Source organism: Somniosus microcephalus, unplaced genomic scaffold, assembly GCF_052327205.1.
Source record: "Somniosus microcephalus isolate GS21.2 unplaced genomic scaffold, FLI_Smic_1.0 scaffold108, whole genome shotgun sequence".
Classification (NCBI taxonomy): Eukaryota; Metazoa; Chordata; class Chondrichthyes; order Squaliformes; family Somniosidae; genus Somniosus; species Somniosus microcephalus.
Window position 1 is genome coordinate 309,933 of NW_028225295.1, and position 24,523 is coordinate 334,455.

The 24,523-nt window shown below is 46.8% G+C and overlaps 1 pseudogene; it reads left to right on the forward strand.

Moving 5' to 3' along the window:
* The window catches only part of LOC147083059 (uncharacterized), a 58,462-nt pseudogene extending 34,166 nt beyond the window's left edge, over positions 1-24,296 (forward strand).
* The last annotated feature ends 227 nt before the right edge of the window (positions 24,297-24,523 follow it).

Sequence of the window (24,523 nt, forward strand, 5' to 3'; positions counted from 1 at the left end):
GTACCAACGACATAGATAGGACAAGGAAGGAGGTTCTGCTGAGGGAGTTTGAGCAGCTAGGGGCCAAATTAAAAAGCAGAACCACAAGGGTAATAATCTCTGGATTATTACCTGAGCCACGTGCAAATTTGGCTAGGGTAAATAAAATTAGAGAGTTAAATGCGTGGCTCAAAGCCTGGTGTGGGAGAAATGGGTTTTGCTTCCTGGGACACTGGCATCAGTACTGGGACAGGAGAGAGCTGTTCCATTGGGACGGACTTCACTTGGCCAGTGCTGGGACTAGAATCCTGGTGAATCAAATAACTAGGGCTGTAGAGAGGGCTTTAAACTAATTAGTGGGGGGGAGGTTTTAAGAGAGCGAAAAATAAAAATGACAGCGGAGAAGGCAATAGAGCAAGGTAGCAGTGGGGGAATTAAAAACCAGAGCGTGTCAGGAAGGGACAGAATGTATAATGATAAAGGTAAAGTAGTAAAAGGGGTAACAGCAGGAATAAATTGTCAGAAAACATATTTGAAAGTTCTTTATCTGAATGCACGCAGCATTCGTAACAAAATTAACGAGTTGACGGTACAAATAACTACACATGAGTATGATCTGGTGGCCATTACGGAAACATGGCTGCAAGATAATCATGACTGGGAACTAAACATACAAGGGTATTTGACAATTAGGAAGGACAGACAGGAAGGAAAGGGAGGTGGGGTTGCTATGTTAATCAAGGATGGAATTACTGCAATAGTCAGAAATGATATTGGGTCAAAGGATCAGGATAGTGAAAGAGTTTGGGTGGAGATAAGGAATAATAAGGGGAAAAAGTCACTAGTGGGCGTAGTCTATAGGCCTCCTAACAGTTGCAAATCTGTTGGTCGGAGTATAAATCAGGAAATAGTTGGGGCTTGTAATAAGGGAACAGCTATAATCATGGGGGATTTTAACTTTCATATTGACTGGACTAATCAAATTGGGCATGGCAGCATTGAGGAAGAGTTCATAGAGCGTATTAGGGACGGGTTCCTTGAGCAGTATGTAACTGAACCAACCAGGGGGCAGGCAATCTTAGATCTGGTCCTGTGTAATGAGACAGGATTAATAAAAAATGTCCTAGTGAAGGATCCCCTTGGAATGAGTGACCAGAATATGGTTGAATTCCAAATTCAGTTTGAGGGTGAGAGAGTTGGATCTCAAACCAGCGTACTATGCTTAAATAAAGGAGACTATGAAGGTATGAGAGTAGAATTGACTAAAGTGGACTGGGAAAACAGATTAAAGTGTAAGACGGTACAAGAGCAGTGGTCTACATTCAAGGAGATATTTCACATCTTTCAAGATAAATATATTACACTGAGGATAAAGGGGAGTAAAAGAAAAGACAGCCATCCGTGGCTTAGTAAAGTAATAAAGGATAGTATTCGACTGAAAACAAGGGCATATAAAGTAGCCAAATCTAGTGGGAGGATAGAAGATTGGGAAGCATTTAAAAGCCAGCAAACAATAACTAAAAGATTAATTAAGAAAGGGAAGATAGATTATGAAAGTAAACTAGCAAAATATATAAAAACAGATAGCAAGAGTTTCTACAGCTATATAAAAAGAAAAAGAGTGGCTAAAGTGAACGTTGGTCCCTTAGAGGATGGGACCGGGAAACTCGTGGTGGGGAACATGGCGATGGCAAAGACGCTGAACAAATATTTTGAATCAGTCTTTACAGTAGAGGACACTAAAAATATCCCAACACTGGACAAACAGGGGGCAATGGGGGGGGTGGAGGAGCTAAACACGATTAAAATCACTAAGGAGATGGTACTCAGTAAAATAATGGGACTTAAGGCGGATAACTCCCCCTGACCTGATGGCCTACATCCTAAGGTCTTGAGAGAAGTGGCGGTAGGGATTGTGGATGCATTGGTGATCATTTTCCAGAACTCCCTGGACTCAGGAAAGGTCCCGGCAGATTGGAAAACTGCTAATGTAACACCCGTTTTTAAGAAGGGAAGTAGACAAAAAGCTGGAAACTATAGACCAGTTACCTTAACATCTGTGGTTGGCAAAATGTTGGAGTCAATTATTAAGGAAACAGTAACAGCGCATTTGGATAAACATAATTTAATAGGACAGAGTCAGCATGGTTTTCCGAAGGGGAAGTCATGTTTGACAAATTTGCTCGAATTCTTTGAGGATGTAACATACAGGGTGGATAAAGGGGAACCAGTGGATGTTGTGTATTTGGACTTCCAAAAGGCATTTGACAAGGTTCCACACAAAAGATTACTGATCAAGATAAAAAATCACAGGATTGGGGGTAATATACTGGCATGGGTGGAAGATTGGCTATCTAACAGAAAACAAAGAGTTGTGATAAATGGTTCATTCTCAGGCTGGCAATCAGCAACTAGTGGTGTTCCGCAGGGGTCAGTGCTGGGACCCCAACTCTTTACATTCTATATTAACGATTTGCAGGAAGGGACCGAGTGCAACATATCCAAGTTTGCCGACGATACAAAGATGGGAGGGAAAGCAGTGAGTGAGGAGGACATAAAAACCTGCAAAAAGACAGACAGGCTAAGTGAGTGGGCAGAGATTTGGCAGATGCAATATAATGTTGGAAAGTGTGAGGTTATGCACTTTGGCAGAAAACATCAAAGAGCAAGTTATTATCTAAATGGAGAGAAACTGCAAAGTGCTACAGTACAAAGGGATCTGGGGGTCCTGGTGCATGAAACACAGAAGGTTAGTATGCAGGTAGAGCAGGTGATCAGGAAGGCCAATGGAATCTTGGCTTTTATTGCAAGGGAGATGGAGTATAAAAGCAGGGAAGTCTTGCTGCAGTTATACAGGGTATTGGTGAGGCCACACCTGGAATACTGCGTGCAGTTTTGGTTTCCATATTTAAGAAAAGATATACTTGCTCTTGAGGCGGTTCAGAGAAGGTTCACTCGGTTGATTCCAGAGATGAGGGGGTTGACGTATGAGGAAAGGTTGAGTAGGTTGGGACTCTACTCATTGGAATTCAGAAGAATGAGAGGCGATCTTATCGAAACATATAAGATTGTGAGGGGGCTTGATCGGGTGGATGCGGGGAGGATGTTTCCACTGATGGGTGAGACTAGAACTAGGGGCCATAATCTTAGAATAAGGGGCTGCCCTTTCAAAACTGAGATGAGGAGAAACTTCTTCACTCAGAGGGTGGTAAATCTATGGAATTTGCTACCCCAGAGAGCTGTGGAAGCTGCAACATTAAATACATTTAAAATGGAGATAGACATTTTCCGAGCAGATAAGGGAATTAGGGGTTACGGGGAGCGGGCAGGGAAGTGGACGTGAGTCTAGATTCGGATCAGCCATGATCCTATTGAATGGCGGAGCAGGCCCGAGGGGCCGTATGGCCTACTCCTGCTCCTACTTCTTATGTTCTTATGATGGGACAGTGTAGAGGGAGAATTACTCTGTATCTAACCCGTGCTGTACCTGCCCTGGGAGTGTTTGATGGGACAGTGTAGAGGGAGCTTTACTCTGTATCTAACCCGTGCTGTACCTGCCCTGGGAGTGTTTGATGGGACAGTGTAGAGGGAGCTTTACTCTGTATCTAACCCGTGCTGTACCTGCCCTGGGAGTGTTTGATGGGACAGTGTAGAGGGAGCTTTACTCTGTATCTAACCCGTGCTGTACCTGCCCTGGGAGTGTTTGATGGGACAGTGTAGAAGGAGCTTTACTCTGTATCTAACCCGTGCTGTACCTGCCCTGGGAGTGTTTGATGGGACAGTGTAGGGGGAGCTTTACTCTGTATCTAACCCGTGCTGTACCTGCCCTGGGAGTGTTTGATGGGACAGTGTAGAGGGAGCTTTACTCTGTATCTAACCCGTGCTGTACCTGCCCTGGGAGTGTTTGATGGGACAGTGTAGAGGGAGCTTTACTCTGTATCTAACCCGTGCTGTACCTGCCCTGGGAGTGTTTGATGGGACAGTGTAGAGGGAGCTTTACTCTGTATCTAACCCGTGCTGTACCTGCCCTGGGAGTGTTTGATGGGACAGTGTAGAGGGAGCTTTACTCTGTATCTAACCCGTGCTGTACCTGCCCTGGGAGTGTTTGATGGGACAGTGTAGAGGGAGCTTTACTCTGTATCTAACCCGTGCTGTACCTGCCCTGGGAGTGTTTGATGGGACAGTGTAGAGGGAGCTTTACTCTGTATCTAACCCGTGCTGTACCTGCCCTGGGAGTATTTGATGGGACAGTGTAGAGGGAGCTTTACACTGTATCTAACCCGTGCTGTACCTGTCCTGGGAGTGTTTGATGGGGCAGTGTAGAGGGAGCTTTACTCTGTATCTAACCTGTGCTGCACCTGCCCTGGGAGTGTTCGATGGGACAGTGTAGAGGGAGCTTTACTCTGTATCTAACCCGTGCTGTACCTGCCCTGGGAGTGTTTGATGGGACAGTGTAGAGGGAGCTTTACTCTGTATCTAACCCATGCTGTACCTGCCCTGGGAGTGTTTGATGGGACAGTGTAGAGGGAGCTTTACTCTGTATCTAACCCGTGCTGTACCTGCCATGGGAGTGTTTGATGGGACAGTGTAGAGTGAGCTTTACTCTGTATCTAACCTGTGCTGCACCTGCCCTGGGAGTGTTTGATGGGACAGTGTAGAGGGAGCTTTACTCTGTGTCTAACCCTGTGCTGTACCTGCCCTGGGAGTTTTTGATGGGACAGTGTAGAGGGAGCTTTATTCTGTATCTAACCCGCGCTGTACCTGCCCTGGGAGTGTTTAATGGGACAGTGTAGAGGGAGCTTTACTCTGTATCCAACCCTGTGCTGTACCTGCCCTGGGAGTGTTTGATGGGACAGTGTAGAGGGAGCTTTACTCTGTATCTAACCTGTGCTGTACCTGCCCTGGGAGTGTTTGATGGGACAGTGTAGAGGGAGCTTTACTCTGTATCTAACCCGTGCTGTACCTGCCCTGGGAGTGTTTGATGGGACAGTGTAGAGGGAGCTTTACTCTGTATCTAACCCATGCTGTACCTGCCCTGGGAGTGTTTGATGGGATAGTGTAGAGTGAGCTTTACTCTGTATCTAACCAGTGCTGTACCTGCCCTGGGAGTGTTTGATGGGACAGTGTACAGGAAGCTTTACTCTGTATCTAACCCATGCTGTACCTGCCCTGGGAGTGTTTGATGGGACAGTGTAGAGGGAGCTTTACTCTGTATCTAACCCGTGCTGTACCTGCCCTGGGAGTGGTTGATGGGGCAGTGTAGAGGGAGCTTTACTCTGTATCTAACCCGTGCTATACCTGCCCTGGGAGTGTTTGATGGGACAGTGTAGAGGGAGCTTTACTCTGTATCTAACCCGTGCTGTACCTGCCCTGGGAGTGGTTGATGGGGCAGTGTAGAGGGAGCTTTACTCTGTATCTAACCAGTGCTGTACCTGCCCTGGGAGTGTTTGATGGGACAGTGCAGGGGGAGCTTTACTCTGTATCTAACCCATGCTGTACCTGCCCTGGGAATGTTTGATGGGACAGTGTAGAGGGAGCTTTACTCTGTATCTAACCAGTGCTGTACCTGCCCTGGGAGTGTTTGATGGGACAGTGTAGAGGGAGCTTTACTCTGTATCTAACCCATGCTGTACCTGCCCTGGGAGTGTTTGATGGGACAGTGTAGAGGGAGCTTTACTCTGTATCTAACCAGTGCTGTACCTGCCCTGGGAGTGTTTGATGGGATAGTGTAGAGGGAACTTTACTCTGTATCTAACACGTGCTGTACCTGCCCTGGGAGTGTTTGATGGGACAGTGTAGAGGGAGCTTTACTCTGTATCTAACCTGTGCTGTACCTGCCCTGGGGGTGTTTGATGGGACAGTGTAGAGGGAGATTTACTCCGTGTCTAACGTGTGCTGTACCTGCCCTGGGAGTGTTTGATGGGACAGTGTAGAGGGAGCTTTACTCCGTGTCTAACGTGTGCTGTACCTGCCCTGGGAGTGATTGATGGGACAGTGTAGAGGAAGCTTTACTCTTTATCTAACCCGTGCTGTACCTGCCCTGGGAGTGGTTGATGGGGCAGTGTAGAGGGAGCTTTACTCTGTATCTAACCCGTGCTGTACCTGCCCTGGGAGTGTTTGATGGGACAGTGTAGAGGGAGCTTTACTCTGTATCTAACCAGTGCTGTACCTGCCCTGGGAGTGTTTGATGGGACAGTGTAGAGGGAGCTTTACTCTGTATCTAACCCGTGCTGTACCTGCCCTGGGGGTGTTTGATGGGACAGTGTAGAGGGAGATTTACTCCGTGTCTAACGTGTGCTGTACCTGCCCTGGGAGTGTTTGATGGGACAGTGTAGAGGGAGCTTTACTCTTTATCTAACCCGTGCTGTACCTGCCCTGGGAGTGGTTGATGGGGCAGTGTAGAGGGAGCTTTACTCTGTATCTAACCCGTGCTGTACCTGCCCTGGGAGTGTTTGATGGGACAGTGTAGAGGGAGCTTTACTCTGTATCTAACCAGTGCTGTACCTGCCCTGGGAGTGTTTGATGGGACAGTGTAGAGGGAGCTTTACTCTGTATCTAACCCGTGCTGTACCTGCCCTGGGAGTGTTTGATGGGACAGTGTAGAGGGAGCTTTACTCTGTATCTAACCCGTGCTGTACCTGCCCTGGGGGTGTTTGATGGGACAGTGTAGAGGGAGATTTACTCCGTGTCTAACGTGTGCTGTACCTGCCCTGGGAGTGTTTGATGGGACAGTGTAGAGGGAGCTTTACTCCGTGTCTAACGTGTGCTGTACCTGCCCTGGGAGTGATTGATGGGACAGTGTAGAGGAAGCTTTACTCTTTATCTAACCCGTGCTGTACCTGCCCTGGGAGTGGTTGATGGGGCAGTGTAGAGGGAGCTTTACTCTGTATCTAACCCGTGCTGTACCTGCCCTGGGAGTGTTTGATGGGACAGTGTAGAGGGAGCTTTACTCTGTATCTAACCAGTGCTGTACCTGCCCTGGGAGTGTTTGATGGGACAGTGTAGAGGGAGCTTTACTCTATATCTAACCCGTGCTGTACCTGCCCTGGGAGTGTTTCATAGCTCAGTGTAGAGGGAGCTTTACTCTGTATCTAACCCATGCTGTACCTGCCCTCACGAGCAAATTTGGCGAGGGTAAATAAAATCAGAGAGTTAAATGCGTGGCTCAAAGACTGGCGTGGGAGAAATGGGTTTTGCTTCTTGGGACACTGGCACCAGTACTGGGACAGGAGAGGGCTGTTCCGTTGGGATGGACTTCACTTGGCCAGTGCTGGGACTAGAATCCTGGCGAATCGAATAACTAGTGCTGTAGAGAGGGCTTTAAACTAATTAGTGGGGGGGAGGTTTCAAGAGAGCGAAAAATAAAAATGTCAGCGGAGAAGGCAATAGAGCAAGGTAGCAGTGGGGGAATTAAAAACCAGAGCGTGTCAGGAAGGGACAGAATATATAAAGATAAAGGTAAAGTAGTAAATGGGGTAAAAGCAGGAATAAATTGTCACAAAACATATTTAAAAGTTCTTTATCTGAATGCACGCAGCATTCGTAACAAAATAGACGCGTTGACGGTACAAATAACTACACATGGGTATGATCTGGTGGCCATTACGGAGACATGGCTGCAGGGTGACCATGACTGGGAACTAAACATCCAGGGGTATTTGACTATTGGAAGGACAGCCAGGAAGGAAAAGGAGGTGGGGTGGCTGTGTTAATAAAGGATGGAATCACTGCAATAGTGAGAAATGATATTGGGTCCAAGGATCAGGATAGTGAAACGGTTTGGGTGGAAATAAGGAATAATAAGGGGAAAATGTCACTAGTGGGCGTAGTCTATAGGTCTCCTAACAGTTGCAACTCTATTGGTCGGAGTATAAATCAGGAAATAGTTGGGGCTTGTAATAAGGGAACAGCTATAATCATGGGAGATTTTAACATTCATATTGACTGGACAAATCAAATTGGGCAGGGCAGCCTTGAGGAAGAGTTCATAGAGTGCATTAGGGACGGCTTCCTTGAGCAGTATGTTACTGAACCAACCAGGCTCTCTTGAAACCTCCCCGCCACTAATTAGTTTAAAGCCCTCTCTACAGCCCTAGTTATTTGATTCACCAGGATTCTAATCACAGCACTGGCCAAGTGAACTCCGTCCCAACGGAACAGCTCTCTCCTGTCCCAATACTGGTGCCAGTGTCCCAAGAAGCAAAACCCATTTCTCCCACACCAGTCTTTGAGCCACGCATTTAACTCTCTGATTTTATTTACCCTAGCCAAATTTGCTCATGAGGGCAGGTAGAGCACGGGTTAGATACAGAGTAAAGCTCCCTCTACACTGTCCCAGGCAATCTGAGATCTGGTCCTGTGTGATGAGACAGGATTAATAAAAAATGTCCTAGTAAAGGATCCCCTTGGAATGAGTGACCATAACATGGATGAATTCCAAATTCAGTTGGAGGGTGAGAGAGTTGGATCTCAAACCAGCGTACTAAGCTTAAATAAAGGAGACTATGAAGGTATGAGAGCAGAGTTGACTAAAGTGGACTGGGAAAATAGATTAAGGTGTAAAACGGTAAATGAGCAGTGGTGTGCATTCAAGGAGATATTTCACAACTTTCAAGAAAAATATATTCCACTGAGGAAAAAGGGGCGTAAAAGAAAAGACAGCCACCCGTGGCTAAGTAAAGTAATAAAGGATAGTATCCGACTGAAAACAAGGGCTTATAAAGTAGCCAAATCTAGTGGGAGGATAGAAGATTAGGAAGTATTTAAAAGCCAGCAAAGAATAACTAAAACATTAATTAAGAAAGGGAAGATAGATTATGAAAGTAAACTAGCAAAAAATATAAAAACAGATAGCAAGAGTTTCTACAGTTATATAAAAAGAAAAAGGGTGGCTAAAGTGAATGTTGGTCCCTTAGAGGACGAGACTGGGAAATTAGTAGTGGGGAACATGGAGATGGCAAAAACGCTGAACAAATATTTTGTATCAGTCTTTACAGTAGAGGACACTAAAAATATCCCAACACTGGACAAACAGGGGGCTATGGGGGGAGGAGCTAAATACGATTAAAATCACTAAGGAGATGGTACTCGGTAAGCTAATGGGACTTTTTAAAATTTATTTTTATTCATTGATGGGCTGTGGGCGTCGCTGGCTGGCTCGGCCTGCATTTAGTGCCCATCCCTAATTGCCCTTGAGAAGATGGTGGTGAGCCGCCTTCTTGAACCGCTGCAGTCCATATGGTGTAGGTACACCCACAATGCTGTTAGGAAGGGAGTTCCAGGATTTTGGCCCAGCGACAGTGAAGGAACGACAATACAGGTCCAAGTCAGGATGGTGTGTGGCTTGGAGGGGAACTTGTAGGTGGTGATGTTCCCATGCGTCTGCTGCCCTTGTCCTTCTAAGTGGTAGAGGTCGCGGGTTTGGAAGGTGCTGTTGAAGGAGCTTTGGCGAGTTGCTGCAGTGCATCTTGTAGATGGTACACACTGCAGCCACAGTGCGCCGGTGGTGGAGGGAGTGAATGTTGGAGGTGGTGGATGGAGTGCCAATCAAGCGGGCTGCTTTATCCTGAATGGTGTCGAGCTTCTTGAGTGTTGTTGGAGCTGCACTCATCCAGGCAAGTGGAGAGTATTCCATCACACTCCTGACTTGTGCCTTGTAGATGGTGGAAAGGCTTTGGGGAGTCAGGAGGTGAGACACTCGCCGCAGAATTCCCAGCCTCTGGCCTGCTCTTGTAGCCACAGTATTTATATGGCTGATCCAGTTCAGTTTCTGATTAATGGTAACCCCCAGGATGTTGATAGTGGGGGATTCAGCGATGGTGATGCCATTGAATGACTGAAGGTGGATAAATCCCCTGGACCTGATGGCTTACATCCTAGGGTCTTGAGGTAGCAGTGGGGATTGTGGATGCATTGGTGGTAATTTTCCAAAACTCCCTGGATTCAGGCAAGGTCCCAGCAGATTGGAAAACTGCTAATGTAATGCCCTTATTTAAAAAGGGAGGGAGACGAAAGGTTGGAAACTATTGACCAGTTAGCCTAACATCTGTGGTTGGTAAAATGTTGGAGTCCATTATTAAGGAAGCAGTAACAGGACATTTGGATAAGCATAATTTAATCGGACAGAGTCAGCATGGTTTTATAAAGGGGAAGTCATGTTTGACAAATTTGCTCGAATTCTTTGAGGATGTAACAAACAGGGTGGATAAAGGGGAACCAGTGGATGTGGTGTATTTGGACTTCCAAAAGGCATTTGACAAGTTGCCACACAAGATTACTACACAAGATAAAAAATCAGGGGATTGGGGGTAATATACTGGCATGGGTGGAAGATTGGCTATCTAACAGAAAACAGAGAGTTGGGATAAATGGTTCATTCTCGGGTTGGCAATCAGTAACTAGTGGTGTTCCGCAGGGGTCAGTGCTGGGGCCCCAACTCTTTACAATCTATATTAACGATTTGGAGGAGGGGACCGAGTGCAACATATCCAAGTTTGCCGACGATACAAAGATGGGAGGGAAAGCAGTGAGTGAGGAGGACATAAAAAACCTGCAAAAGGACATAGACAGGCTAAGTGAGTGGGCAGAAATTTGGCAGATGGAATATAATGTTGGAAAGTGTGAGGTTATGCACCTTGGCAGGAAAAATCAAAGAGCAAGTTATTATCTAAATGGAGAGAAATTGCAAAGTGCTACAGTACAAAGGGATCTGGGGGTCCTGGTGCATGAAACACAGAAGGTTAGTATGCAGGTAGAGCAGGTGATCAGGAAGGCCAATGGAATCTTGGCTTTTATTGCAAGGGGGATGGAGTATAAAAGCAGGGAAGTCTTGCTTCAGTTATACAGGGGACTGGTGAGGCCACACCTGGAATATTGCGTGCAGTTTTGGTTTCCATATTTAAGGAAAGATATACTTGCTCTCGAGGCAGTTCAGAGAAGGTTCACTCGGTTGATTCCGGAGATGAGGGGGTTGACTTATGAGGAAAGGTTGAGTAGGTTGGGCCTCTACTCATTGGAATTCAGAATAAAACAAAAGAGGTGACTCAACCGTGGCTAACAAGGGAAATTAGGGATAGCATAAGATCCAAGGAGAGGACATATCAATTGGCCAGAAAAAGCAGTAAACCTGAGGATCGGGTGGCTGTGGGGAGGATGTTTCCACTGATGGGTGAGACTAGAACTAGGGGGCATAATCTTAGAATAAGGGGCTGCTGTTTCAAAACTGAGATGAGGAGAAACTTCTTCACTCAGAGGGTGGTAAATCTATGCAATTTGCTACCTGAGATAGCTGTGGAAGCTGCGACATTAAATAAATTTAAAACTGAGATAGACAGTTTCCTAACTGAAAAGGGAATTAGGGGTTATGGGGAACGGGCAGGGAAGTGGACGTGAGTCTAGGTTCGGATCAGCCATGATCCTATTGAATGGCGGAGCAGGCCCGAGGGGCCGTATGGCCTACTTCTGCTCCTACTTCTTATGTTCTTTTTCTCTTCACATATCTATAAAAGCTTTTACAGTCAGTTTTTATGTTCCCTGAAAACTTACTCTCATATTCTATTTTCCCCTTCTTAATTAATCCCTTTGTCCTCCTTTGTTGAATCCTAAACTGCTCCCAATCCTCAGGTTTAATGTTTTTTCTGGCCAATTTATATGTCCTCTCCTTGGATCTTATGCTATCCCTAATTTCCCTTGTTAGCCACGGTTGAGTCACCTCTTTAGTTTTATTTTTATGCCAAACTGGGATGAACAAATTCTGTAGTTCATCCATGTGGTCTTTGAATGTTTGCCATTGCCTATCCACCGTCAACCCTTTGAGTGACATTCCCCAATCAATCCTATCCAACTTGCTCCTCAGACCATCGTAGTTTCCTTTATTTAAATTTAGGACCCTAGTCTCTGAGTCAACAACTTGATTCTCCATCTTAATGAAGAATTCGATCATATTATGATAACTCCGACCCAAGGGGCCTCGTACAACAAGATTGCGAATTAATCCTTTCTCATTACATAATACCCAGTCTAAGATGGCCTGATCTCTGGTTGGTTCCTCGACATATTGGTCCAGGAAACCATCCCGTAAACACTCAAGGAATTCCTCCTCCACATGAGAGGGGGGGGAGGGAGTCCCTTTAAATGTGGAGGAGGTGGGTGTCCCTTTAATTGTGGCGGGGTGGATGTCCCTTTAAATGTGGAGGGGGGTGTGTCCTTTTAAATGTGGAGGTGGTGTGTGTCCCTTTAAATGGGGGGGTGGGTGTCCCTTTAAATGTGGAGGGGGTGGGTGTCCCTTTAAATGTGGACGGGGTGGGTGTCCCTTTAAATGTGGAGAGGCGGGGCCGCGCATGCTCATTCGGCCCCACCACAAAACGAGGCTGCCAGTACGCCTGCGCGGGGCCTCTGGGGAGAAGACGGAAGTCGGCCCGGGAAAGAGGCGAAATCAGCGGCCGGGGTAAAGTAAAGTGGTGGGGAATCGATTTAAATGGAGGTGAGGGGGGAAGCGGAGAGCGAGATTATAAAGTAAAATACCAGAAAACCAAACCTGAGAGTCGGGCGGGCGAGACCTCCACGGACGCCGAACACAGCGGATTGAACTGCGCGGGGTGGCGGAGTGAGCCGGAATAATGTGATTCTGAGTGACGGGATCGCGACCAATAGGAAGAGGGCTGAGCTGGGAGGCCTGAACTGGGCGGCCTGGTCCTCCAACCAATGGTGGCGCGGCAAGGGGGCGGGACCTTCCTCCCCTGGCGCTGAAGCTGGGGCCCGGTTGTGACGTCATCACAGGAAGAAGCCATTCAGAGAAGAGGCTGCGGCCGTTCAATCCGCTCCGCTCGGTGCCGGGAGGGCGCTGCGACGGTGCGGTTTGTAATTTCTTTTTATTTATCTCCTCGCCCGCGCTTCTGTTCGCTATATATAAAGAAAAAAATCCTGATAAAACTCACTTTCCGCCGGTGATCCGGACTCTCGCGGTTGCCCGGGCCGACCCAGAATCGGAGGCACTGCGCAGGCGCGGTAGCGGCTGAACTTCGAGAGCGGGGCCCGGCGGCGCATGCGGAGTAGGGGGAGGGGGGCGCGGCCTGTTCAGAGGGGAGGATGATTGACAGGGGCCCAGGGGGGGGTGTGCTGAGCATGCGCGGTGCGGGCCGGGCGCCTGTGGAGCAGGAGAGGGCGGGGCCATGGGTCGCATGCGCGGGGCCAGCTGCAACTTTTGAGTCACCAAGGGACCGAGTATCTTCAAATCTCTCCCCTCCTCTTCTAATTTCCTGTAAAACCAGTTTATAAAAGTCATCACTGAAAGTGCATAGAAGATAGGACCCGGGCCCAGGGCCTGATTGACGTGAGCTTCCGACCAATAGGGAGCGAGCGGGGCGGGGCTGGAGGAGCGAGCCGGCGGCGGGTCCTCCAACCAATCGGGGAGCCCGAGGGGCGGGACTTGCGCCGGCTGATTGGGACAGAGGAGACTGACGGGAGATTTAACTTAAATTGATTTAATTTCCCGCCTGCTCCAACCGCCCACCCTGTGACGTCACGACGTCCCCAGCGTGCACTGACTGACACTGAGCTCTCCACCAATGAGCGAGGGGAGGCGGAGCCTGGAGGACCGACCGAGGGGCTTTGGTCCTCCAACCAATCGCGGCGAAGGAGGAGGCAGGACCTGGGATCGGCCCGCCGCCATTTTGTAAAGAGGCCTGGTCAGAATCCGTGATCCTAGGAAAGTTTATTTTTAATGTTCCTTTCACATTTTGCAGCTCAAACTAATTTTATTTTGCAGAAGATACTTGTTTCAAACATAGAAACATAGAAGATAGGAGCAGGAGTCGGCCATTCGGCCCTTTGAGCCTGCTCCGCCATTCAATGCGATCATGGCTGATCATAAAAAAAGCAGTTTGTTTTTAAATTGATGAAACAGAAACAAGAAACCCTGGGGAGCAAATGTGAGTAAAAATATTTTTTCTCCCTGAATTACTTTTTTAAATATTAATTTTCTGCGTTTTTAATTATTAATTTCAAGCACTTTAAGAGAAATATGGGAGTGGTGGGGGTTCTCTTAAAGGGACAGGCGCTCTTTTTCTATGAGATTTTTTTTAAAGGGACCGCGTCCCCGTGGATGACCGATTTTAAAGGGACAGCGTCTCCCTTTTTATTAATGTATATGTAAGAGACTGACATTTAAAGTAGGGCTAATCCCCTGCTCCAGTGAGTGCTTAGCGAGAAATCAGGTGCTGTTTGCACTCGCCCCCTCCCAATTTTCTGCCAAGGGACAGAAAGCAGAGAGTAGTGGTGAACGGTTTCTTTTCAGACTGGAGGGAGGTTAAACAGTGATGTTCCCCAGGGGTCGGTATTAGGACCAATGTTCCCTCTTTTTTTTGGAGGTGCATCGCCCCTTTCACGGGCTGCATGGCCCATTCAAATTTCCGCGCATGCACGTTTATTCCATTTATACGGCGGTGAGCCAGCTGCGCGGGACCTCCAGACCGCTGCGTGGCCGCGCAACTTAACATGAACATTGATTTGGACCACTGCTTTTTTTGATATATATTAATGACCTGGACTTGGGGATGCAGGGCAGAATTTCAAAATTTACAGATGACACGAAACTCGGAAATGTAGCAAACAATGAGGATAGTAACAGACTTCAGGAGGATGTAGCCAGACTGGTGAAATGGGCAGAAACATGGCAGATTAAATTTAATGTAGAGAAGTGTGAAGTGATTCATTTTGGTAGGAAGAATGAGGAGAGGCAATATAAACTAAATGGTCCAGTTTTAAAGAGGGTGCAGGAACAGAGGCCTCGGGGTGTATGTACACAAATCTTAGAAGGTGGCAGGACAAGTTGAGAAGGCTGTTAAAAAAGCATACAGGAAAGAGCAGGGGGAGTGGGATTAATTGGATCGCTCTTTCAAAGAGCCGGCACAGGCACGATGGGCTGAATGGCCTCCTTCTGTGCTGTATCATTCTATGATGCTATTCTACACAGACACACACACATACAGTCAGACAGACACAGATACTCACTAAAATACAGTCAGACACACACTCATTTTTTCTGCATGAACTTTTATTATTAATTTCAAAGACTTTAAGAAAAAGGTGGGAGTGGTGGGCAGAGGGCTCTTAAAGGGACAGGGACTCTTCTTTTCAAAGTGCTATTCATTAAAGGGACCGAGTCCCTCCTTGCCTGTGGAGGACCAATTTTAAAAGGACAGCGTCTCGAAATCAGGTGCTGTCTGCGTGTGAACCACCTCCTCCCAATTTTCTGCCAAGTGATCCCTGCGGACACCACTCCACTCTAGGAGTGGCTCCTAGAATCATACAGCACAGAAGGAGGCCATTCAGCCCATCGTGCCTGTGCTGGCTCTTTGAAAGAGCTCTCCATTTAGTCCCACTCCCCTGCTCTGTCCCCATAGCCCTGAAAATGTTTCCCCTTCAAGTATTTATCCAATTCCCCAGTGAATGTTATTATTGACTCTGCTTCCACCGCCCTTTCAGGCAGCGCATTCCAGATCACAACAACTCGCTGCGTCAATAAAATTCTCCTCACCTCGCCTCTGGTTCTTTTGTCAATGACCTTATATCTGTGTCCTCTGGTTACCGACCCTCCTGCCACTGGAAACAGTTTCTCCTTATAAGCTACAGCTAAAGAAAGCCCTGGTTTGACCCCAGAGAGTCATAACAGTACAACAGGAGGCCATTCGGCCCATCGAGTCCGTGCCGGCTCTCTGTAGAGCAATCCAGTCAGTCCCATTCCCCCGCTCTATCCCTGTAGCCCTGCAAGTTTATTTCCCTCAAGTGCCTATCCAGTCTCCCCTTGAAAACATTGAGTGTCTCCGCTTCCACCACTTCCGTCGGCAGCGAGTTCCAGGTCATCACCATTCGCTGCGTAAAAAAGTTTTTCCTCACATCCCCCCTGTATCTCTTGCCCAAAACCTTAAATCTGTGTCCCCTAGTCCTTGTACCGTCAACTAGTGGGAACAGCCTTTCCCCGTCTAGCCTATCCAAACCCGCCATAATCTTGTCAAATCACCCCTCAACCTCCTTTGCTCTAATAAAAACAAATCCAGCTTCTCCAACCTGTCCTTGTAGCTAAGATCCCCCATCCCCGGAACCATTCTGGTAAATCTCCTCTGCACCCTCTCAAGGGCCTTCACATCCTTCCTAAAGTGTGGTGACCAGAACTGGACGCAATACTCCAGTTGTGGCCTAACCAGCACTTTATAAAGGTTCAGCATAACTTCTCTACTTTTGTACTCAATACCTCTATTTATGAAGCCCAAGATCCCATATGCTTTGTTAACCACTCTCAATATGTCCCGCCACCTTCAGGGACCTACGCACATTAACTCCCTGGAGCACTGCGTACAGTTCTGGGCACCGTACCTCAGAAAGGATATATTGGCTTTGGAAGGAGTGCAGCACAGATTCACCAGAATGTTACCCGGGCTCCAAGGGTTAGATTATGAGGAGAGATTACATAAACTAGGCTTGTGTTCCCTGGAATCTAGAAGGTTAAGGAGTGATTGAGGATGTTAGGATTTTGAAAGGAATTGGTAGAGTAGATAGAGAGAAACTTTTTCCGCCAGTGGGGCAGTCGAGGACAAGGGGACATCACCTTAAAATCAGAGCCAGGCCATTCGGAAGAGAAGTTGGGAAACACTTCTTCACACAAAGGGTGGTAGAAGTGTGGAACCCTCTCCCACAGAAAGCAGTCGATGCCAGCTCAATTAATCATTTTAAATCCCAGCGCGATAGATTTTTGTTAGACAAGGGAGCAAAGGGATATGGAGCCAAGGCAGGTGGGTGGAGTTAAGACACAGATCGGCTATGATCTCATTGAATGACAGAACAGGCTGGAGGGGCTGAATGGCCTCCTCCTGTTCCCATGCTCCTATTTACTCTATCAAAACCCTTCCTGTTCTGAACACCTCTATTAAATCTCCGCTGCTCCTTCTCTGCTCCAAGGAGAACAATCCCAGCTTCTCCAGTCTCTCCACATAACCGAAATCCTCTGTGTGTTTGTTGTGGTGCAGCAGGCTATAGCAAACAGCTTTCTTAAGAACATAAGAAGTAGGAGCAGGCCATTCGGCCCTTCGAGCCTGCTCCGCCATTCAATAAGATCATGGCTGATCTTCTACCTCATCTCCACCTTCCCGCCCGATCCCCATATCCCTTGATTCCCCATGAGTCCAAAAATCTATCGATCTCAGCCTTGATTATACTCAATGACTGAGCCTCCACAGCCCTCTGGGGCAGAGAATTCCAAAGATTCACCACCCTCTGAGTGAAGAAATTTCTCCTCATCTCAGTCCTAAATGGCCGACCCCTTATTCTGAGACTGCGACCCCTGGTTCTAGACTCCCCAGCCAGGGGAAACAGTCTCCCAGCATCTACCCTGTCAAGCCCTGTAAGAATTGTAGATGTTTCAATGACATCACCTCTCATTCTTCAAAATTCATGGGAATATAGGCCCAGTCTACTCAATCTCTCCTCATAGGACAATCCCCCATCCCAGGAATCAGTCTGGTGAACCTTTGTTGCACTCCCTCTAAGGCAAGTATATCCTTCCTTAGGTAAGGAGACCAAAACTGTACACAATACCCCACAAGGGTGTGTGCTGAGCCCCCTCCTCTACTCCCTCTTCACCCACGACTGTGTGGCTGTTCATGGTTCCAACACCATCATCAAGTTTGCGGATGATACCACGGTAGTGGGCCAGATCACCAACAACGTTGAGTCAGCCTACAGGGAGGAGGTCCAGCATCTCGTGAAGTGGTGCGCCGATAACAACCTGGCCCTTAACATCAGGAAAACCAAAGAAATCATTGTGGACTTCAGGAAGTCTAAAGGCGGAAGTCACACCCCCATCCACATTCATGGGGCTGTGGTGGAAAGGGTGGACAGCTTTAAGTTACTCGGAGTCCACATCACGGAAGACCTCTCCTGGTCCCTCAATACCTCCTCTCTGGTGAAGAAGGCCCAGCAGCGCCTATATTTCCTAAGGAGGCTGAAGGGATGTAACCTGTCACCCCTGATCCTCTCTAACTTTTACCACTGCACAATAGAGAGCATCCTGATGAACTGTATCACAGTATGGTATGGCAGCTGTAGCTCCTATGACCGGAAAGCCCTGCAGCGGGTAGTCAAAACTGCCCAATGCATTACCGGCACCCGGCTACCGACCATAGAGCACATATACCAGAAACGCTGTTTACGGAGGTCACAGACCATCATCAAAGACCCTACCCACCCCAGCCACAGTCTGTTCGCCCTCCTGCCATCTGGGAGATGCTACAGATGCATTCGCACCCGTACGACCAGATTTAGGAACAGCTTCTTTCCCAGGGCTGTCATCCTACTGAACTCCACAAATAAACTCTAAAGCCTGCACATCTGCCAATGCACTTTATAATGTTTATGTTTATGTTAATGTATTACAAGCCAAATGTATGTTGAATGTTTAAATGTCTTAATCTAAATGTACACTCTCGGGAGCCGCAAGCCTACATTTCGTTGTACTACACTTGTGCACTAACAATGACAATAAAGTTGATTATGATTATTATTATTATTAGGTGTGGTCTCACCAAGGCCCTGTATAATTGCAGTGAGACTTCTTTACTCTTTTATACTCCAATCATAAGAAGCAGGAGTAGGCCATACGGCCCCTCGGGCCTGCTCCGCCATTCAATAGGATCATGGCTGATCTGAATCTAGACTCACGTCCACTTCCCTGCCCTCTCCCCGTAACCCCTAATTCCCTTATCTGCTAGGAAACTGTCTATCTCCATTTTAAATTTATTTAATGTTGCAGCTTCCACAGCTCTCTGAGGTAGCAAATTCCATAGATTTACTACCCTCTGAGTGAAGAAGTTTCTCCTCATCTCAGTTTTGAAAGGGCAGCCCCTTATTCTTAGATTATGCCCCCTAGTTCTAGTCTCACCCATCAGTGGAAACATCCTCACCGCATCCACCCGATCAAGCCCCCTCACAATCTTATATGTTTCGATAAGATCGCCTCTCATTCTTCTGAACTCCAATGAGTAGAGTCCCAACCTACTCAACCTTTCCTCATACGTCAACCCCCTCATCTCCGGAATCAACCGAGTGAACCTTCTCTGAACCGCCTCGAGAGTAAGTATATCTTTTCTTAAATATGGAAACCAAAACTGCACGCAGTATTCCAGGTGTGGCCTCGCCAATACCCTGTATAACTGCAGCAAGACTTACCTGTTTTTATACTCCATCCCCCTTGCAATAAAAGCCAAGATTCCATTGGCTTTCCTGATCACCTGCTGCACCTGCATACTAACTTTTTGTGTTTCATGCACCAGACCCCCAGATCCCTTTGTACTGTAGCACTTTGCAGTTTCTCTCCATTTAGATAATAACTTCCTCTTTGATTTTTTTCTGCCAAAGTGCATAACCTCACACTTTCCAACATTATATTGCATCTGCCAAATCTCTGCCCACTCACTTAGTCTGTCTATGTCCTTTTGCAGGTTTTTTATGTCATCCTCACTCATTGCTTTCCCTCCCATCTTTGTATCGTCGGAAAACTTGGATATGTTGCACTCGGTCCCTTCCTCCAAATCGTTAATATAGATTGTAAAGAGTTGGGGTCCCAGCACTGACCCCTGCGGAACACCACTAGTTACTGATTGCCAGCCCGAGAATGAACCATTTATCCCAACTCTTTGTTTTCTGTTAGATAGCCAATCTTCCACCCATGCCAGTATATTACCCCCAATCCCGTGATTTCTTATCTTGATCAGTAATCTTTTGTGTGGAACCTTGTCAAATGCCTTTTGGAAGTCCAAATACACCACATCCACTGGTTCCCCTTTATCCACCCTGTATGTTACATCCTCAAAGAATTCGAGCAAATTTGTCAAACATGACTTCCCCTTCATAAAACCATGCTGACTCTGTCCTATTAAATTATGTTTATCCAAATGCTCTGTTACTGTTTCCTTAATAATGGACTCCAACATTTTGCCAACCACAGATGTTAGGCTAACTGGTCTATAGTTTCCAGCTTTTTGTCTACTTCCCTTCTTAAATAAGGGTGTTACATTAGCAGTTTTCCAATCTGCCGGGACCTTTCCTGAGTCCAGGGAGTTCTGGAAAATAATCACCAATGCACCCACAATCCCTACCGCCACTTCTCTCAAGACCCTAGGATGTAGGCCATCAGGTCTGGGGGATTTATCCGCCTTAAGTCCCTACAATCCTTTTGTAATAAAGACTAACGTACCATTTGCTTTCCTAATTGCTTGCTGCACCTGCGTGTTAAGATGAGAAATGATAAAGGCAAGAAGTCACTTGTGGGAGTGGTGTACAGGCCCCCTAACAGTAATCACATGGTAGGATGGAGTATAAAGGAAGAAATAATGGGAGCTTGTCAGAAAGGTATGGCAATAATCATGGGGGATTTTAATCTACATATAAACAGGAAAAATCAGATGGGCAAAGGTAACCTAGATGAGGAGTTCATAGAATGTTTCTTAGAACATCACGTTCTGGAACCAACCAGAGAGCAGGCTATACTAGACCTGGTATTGTGCAGTGAGATAGGATTAATGAATGACCTCATAGTGAAGGCGCCCCTAGGTAGCAGCGATCATAATATGATTGAATTTTACATTCAGTTTGAGGGAGAGACGAGTGGGTCCAAGACTAGTATTTTAAACTTAAATAAGGGCAATTATGAGGGCATGAAAGCAGAGCTAGCTAAAGTGAACTGGCAAATTAGGTTAAGGGATAGGTCAATAGAGTTGCAGTGGCAGACATTTAAGGGGATATTTCAGAATACACAGAATAGATACATTCCAACGAGAAAGAAAATTTCCAAGGGGAGGACCCACCATCCGTGGTTAGCTAAAAAAGTTAATGATAGTATTAAACTTAAAGAAAAAGCATATAATTGTGCAAAGATGGGTGGCAGGTCAGAAGATTGGACAGAATATAAAAAACAGCAAAGAATGACTAAAAGATTAATAAGGAGAGAAAAATGAGAGTACCAGAGAAAGCTAGCTAGAAATATAAACACAGATAGTAAGAGTTTCTATAGATATTTAAAAAGAAAAGAGTTAACAAAGTGAGCATTGGTCCTACAGAAAGTGAGTCTGGGGAATTAATAATGGAAAATAAGGAGATGGCAGTTGAATTGAACAGGTATTTTGCATCGGTCTTCACTATAGAGGATTCAAGTAACATCCCAGAAATAGCTGTAAATCAGGAAATGGAAGGGAGGGAGGAACTCAAGAAAATTACAATCACCCGGGAAGTGGTACTGAGCAAATTGTTGGAGCTGTGGGCTGACAAGTCCCCGGGGCCTGATGGACTTCATCCTAGGGTCTTAAAAGAAGTGGCTAGTGAGATAGTTGATGCGTTGGTTTAAATTTTCCAAAATTCCCTAGATTTGGGGATGGTTCCATTAGGTTGGAAAATAGCGAATGTAACTCCTTCATTCAAAAAGGGAGGGAGACAGAAAGCAGGAAACTACAGGCCAGTTAGCTTAACATCTGTCATCGGGAAGATGTTAGAAGCTATTATTAAAGACGTTATAGCAGGGCACTTGGAAAAGTTCAAGGTAATCAGGCAGAGTCAACATGGTTTTGTGAAAGGGAAATCATGTTTAACCAATTTACTGGAGTTCTTTGAGGAAGTAACATGTGCTGTGGATAAAGGGGAACTGGTGGATGTACTGTACTTAGATTTCCAGAAGGCATTTGATAAGGTGCCACATCAAAGACTATTGCGGAAAATAAAAGCTCATGTTGTACGGGGTAACATGTTGGCATGGCTAGAAGATTGGCTAGCTAACAGGAAACAGAGAGTCGGCATAAATGGGTCATTTTCTGGATGGCAAGATGTAACGAGTGGTGTGCCACAGGGATCAGTGCTGGGGCCTCAACTTTTTACAATTTATGTAAATGACTTGGATGAAGGGACCGAAGGCATGGTTGCTAAATTTGCTGATGACACAAAGATAGGTAGGAAAGTAAATTGTGAAGAGGACATAAGGAGGCTACATAGGGATATAGATCAGTTAAGTGAGTGGGTAAAGATCTGGCAAATGGAGTATAATGTGGGGAAAATGTGAAGTTGTCCATTTTGGCAGGAAGTATAAAAAAGAAGCATATTATCTAAATGGTGAGAGATTGCAGAGCTCTGAGATGCAGAGGGATCTGGGTGTCCTAATGCATGAATCGCAAAAGGTTAGTGTTCAGGTACAACAAGTAATCAGGAAAGCTAATAGCGTGTTATTGTTTATTGCAAGGGAAACTGAATACAAAAGTAGGGAGGTTATGCTTCAGTTCTACAGGGCATTGGTGAGACCACATCTGGAGCACTGTGTACAGTATTGGTCTCCTTATTTAAGGAAGGATGTAAATGCGTTGGAAGCAGTTCAGAGAAGGTTTACTAGACTAATACCTGGAATGGGCGGGTTGTCTTATGAGGAAAGGTTGGACAGGCTAGGCTTGTATCTGCTGGAGTTTAGAAGAGTAAGAGGTGACTTGATTGAAACAGAAGATCCTGAGGGGTCTGGACAGGGTGGATGTGGAGAGGATGTTTCCTCTTGTGGGAGAATCTAGAACTAGGGGTCACTGTTTAAAAATAAGGGGTCGCCCATTTAAGACAGAGATGAGGAGAAATCTTTTCTCACAGAGGGTCGTGAGTCTTTGGAACTCTCTTCCTCAGAGGGCGGTGGAAGCAGAGTCTTTGAATATTTTTAAGGCAGAGGTAGATAGATTCTTGATAAGCAAGGGGTGAAAGGTTATCGGGTGTAGGTGGGAATGTGGAGTAATCAGATCAGCCATGATCTTATTGAATGGCGGAGCAGGCTCGAGGGGCCGAGTGGCCTACTCCTGCTCCTAATTCGTATGTTCGTATGTAACCTGTGCAGCAGCTGGGGCCTGAAAATCAGCTTCACTGCCCCTGGGCTGGGAAAGGGGGACATGAGGCAACATTCTCCCTCTTACCCCTTTCTACACTTCTTTTACAGGGTTTTAGAAGTGGAGCATTTACAGACAGGAAGCTCAGACCAAACATCACTTCAAGATCAGACAGTCACTCGATTCATCAGGACCTGATTCAGTCGCTCCTCCAATCTGCTGGCACACCAGCGAGTTCACACTAATGAGAGACCTTTTAAATGTTCTGAGTGTGGGAAGAGATTTAAAAGGTCCCAGGACCTGAACAGGCACCAGCTGGAGAGAGCAGGAGAGATTATGTTCACCTGCTCAGTGTGTGGGAAGGAATTCACTCGGTCCTCGAATCTGCTGGCACACCAGCGAGTTCACACTGGGGAGAGGCTGGTGAAACATTCTGACTGTGGGAAAAGCTTTAAAATCTCCCAGAAGCTGAAGGGACACCAGCTGGAGAGAGCAGGAAAGAGGCCATTCACCTGCTGCGTGTGGGATGGGATTCACTCAGTCATCCCACCTGCTGCCACACCAGCAAGTTCACACTGATGAGAGACCATTTAAGTGTTCTGACTGTGGGAAGAGCTTTAAAAGCTCTGGGGATCTGAAAGAACACCAGCGAGCTCACACTGATGAGAGACTATTTAAATGTTCTGACTGTGGGAAGAGCTTTAAACGCTCTGGACATTTGACGGCACACCAGCGAGTTCACACTGGGGAGCGACTGTTCACCTGCTCCGTGTGTGGGCAAGGATTCACTCGGTCCTCAACACTGCTAGAACACCAACAAGTTCACACCGGGGAGCGGCCTTTCACCTGCTCTGTGTGTGGGAAGGGATTCACTCAGTCATCCCACCTGCTGCCACACCAGCGAGTTCACACTGGGGAGAGGCCGTTCACCTGCTCTGTGTGTGGGAAGGGATTCACTCAGTCATCCCACCTGCTGAGACACCAGCGAGGTCACACTAATGAAAGGCCTTTCACCTGCTCTGTGTGTGGGAAGGGATTCACTCAGTCATCCCACCTGCTGACACACCAGCGAGTTCACACTGGGGAGAGGTCGTTCACCTGCTCTGTGTGTGGGAAGGGATTCACTCAGTTATCCCACCTGCTGACACACCAGCGAGTTCACACTGGGGAGAGGCCTTTCACCTGCTCTGTGTGTGGGAAGGGATTCACTCAGTCATCCCACCTGCTGACACACCAGCGAGTTCACACTGGGGAGAGGCCGTTCACCTGCTCTGTGTGTGGGAAGGGATTCACTCATTCATCCCACCTGCTGACACACCAGCGAGTTCACACTAATGAAAGGCCTTTCACCTGCTCTGTGTGTGGGAAGGGATTCACTCAGTCATCCCACCTGCTGAGACACCAACGAGTTCACACTGTTCTGTAGCTGGGGCGACATGAACATGGAATGGCTGAATGTTTTATAAATTCTTGTACTGCTGTTTAATCTTTAAGACTGTTGTGCTGATGATTCCCTTTGTTTGACTGTTCATGGTGTTCCATAGAATGTACAGCACAGAAACAGGCCATTCGGCCCAACTGGTCCATGCCAGTGTTTATGCTCCACACCCACCCTACTTCAATTAACCCGATCAACACATCCTCCCATTCCTTTC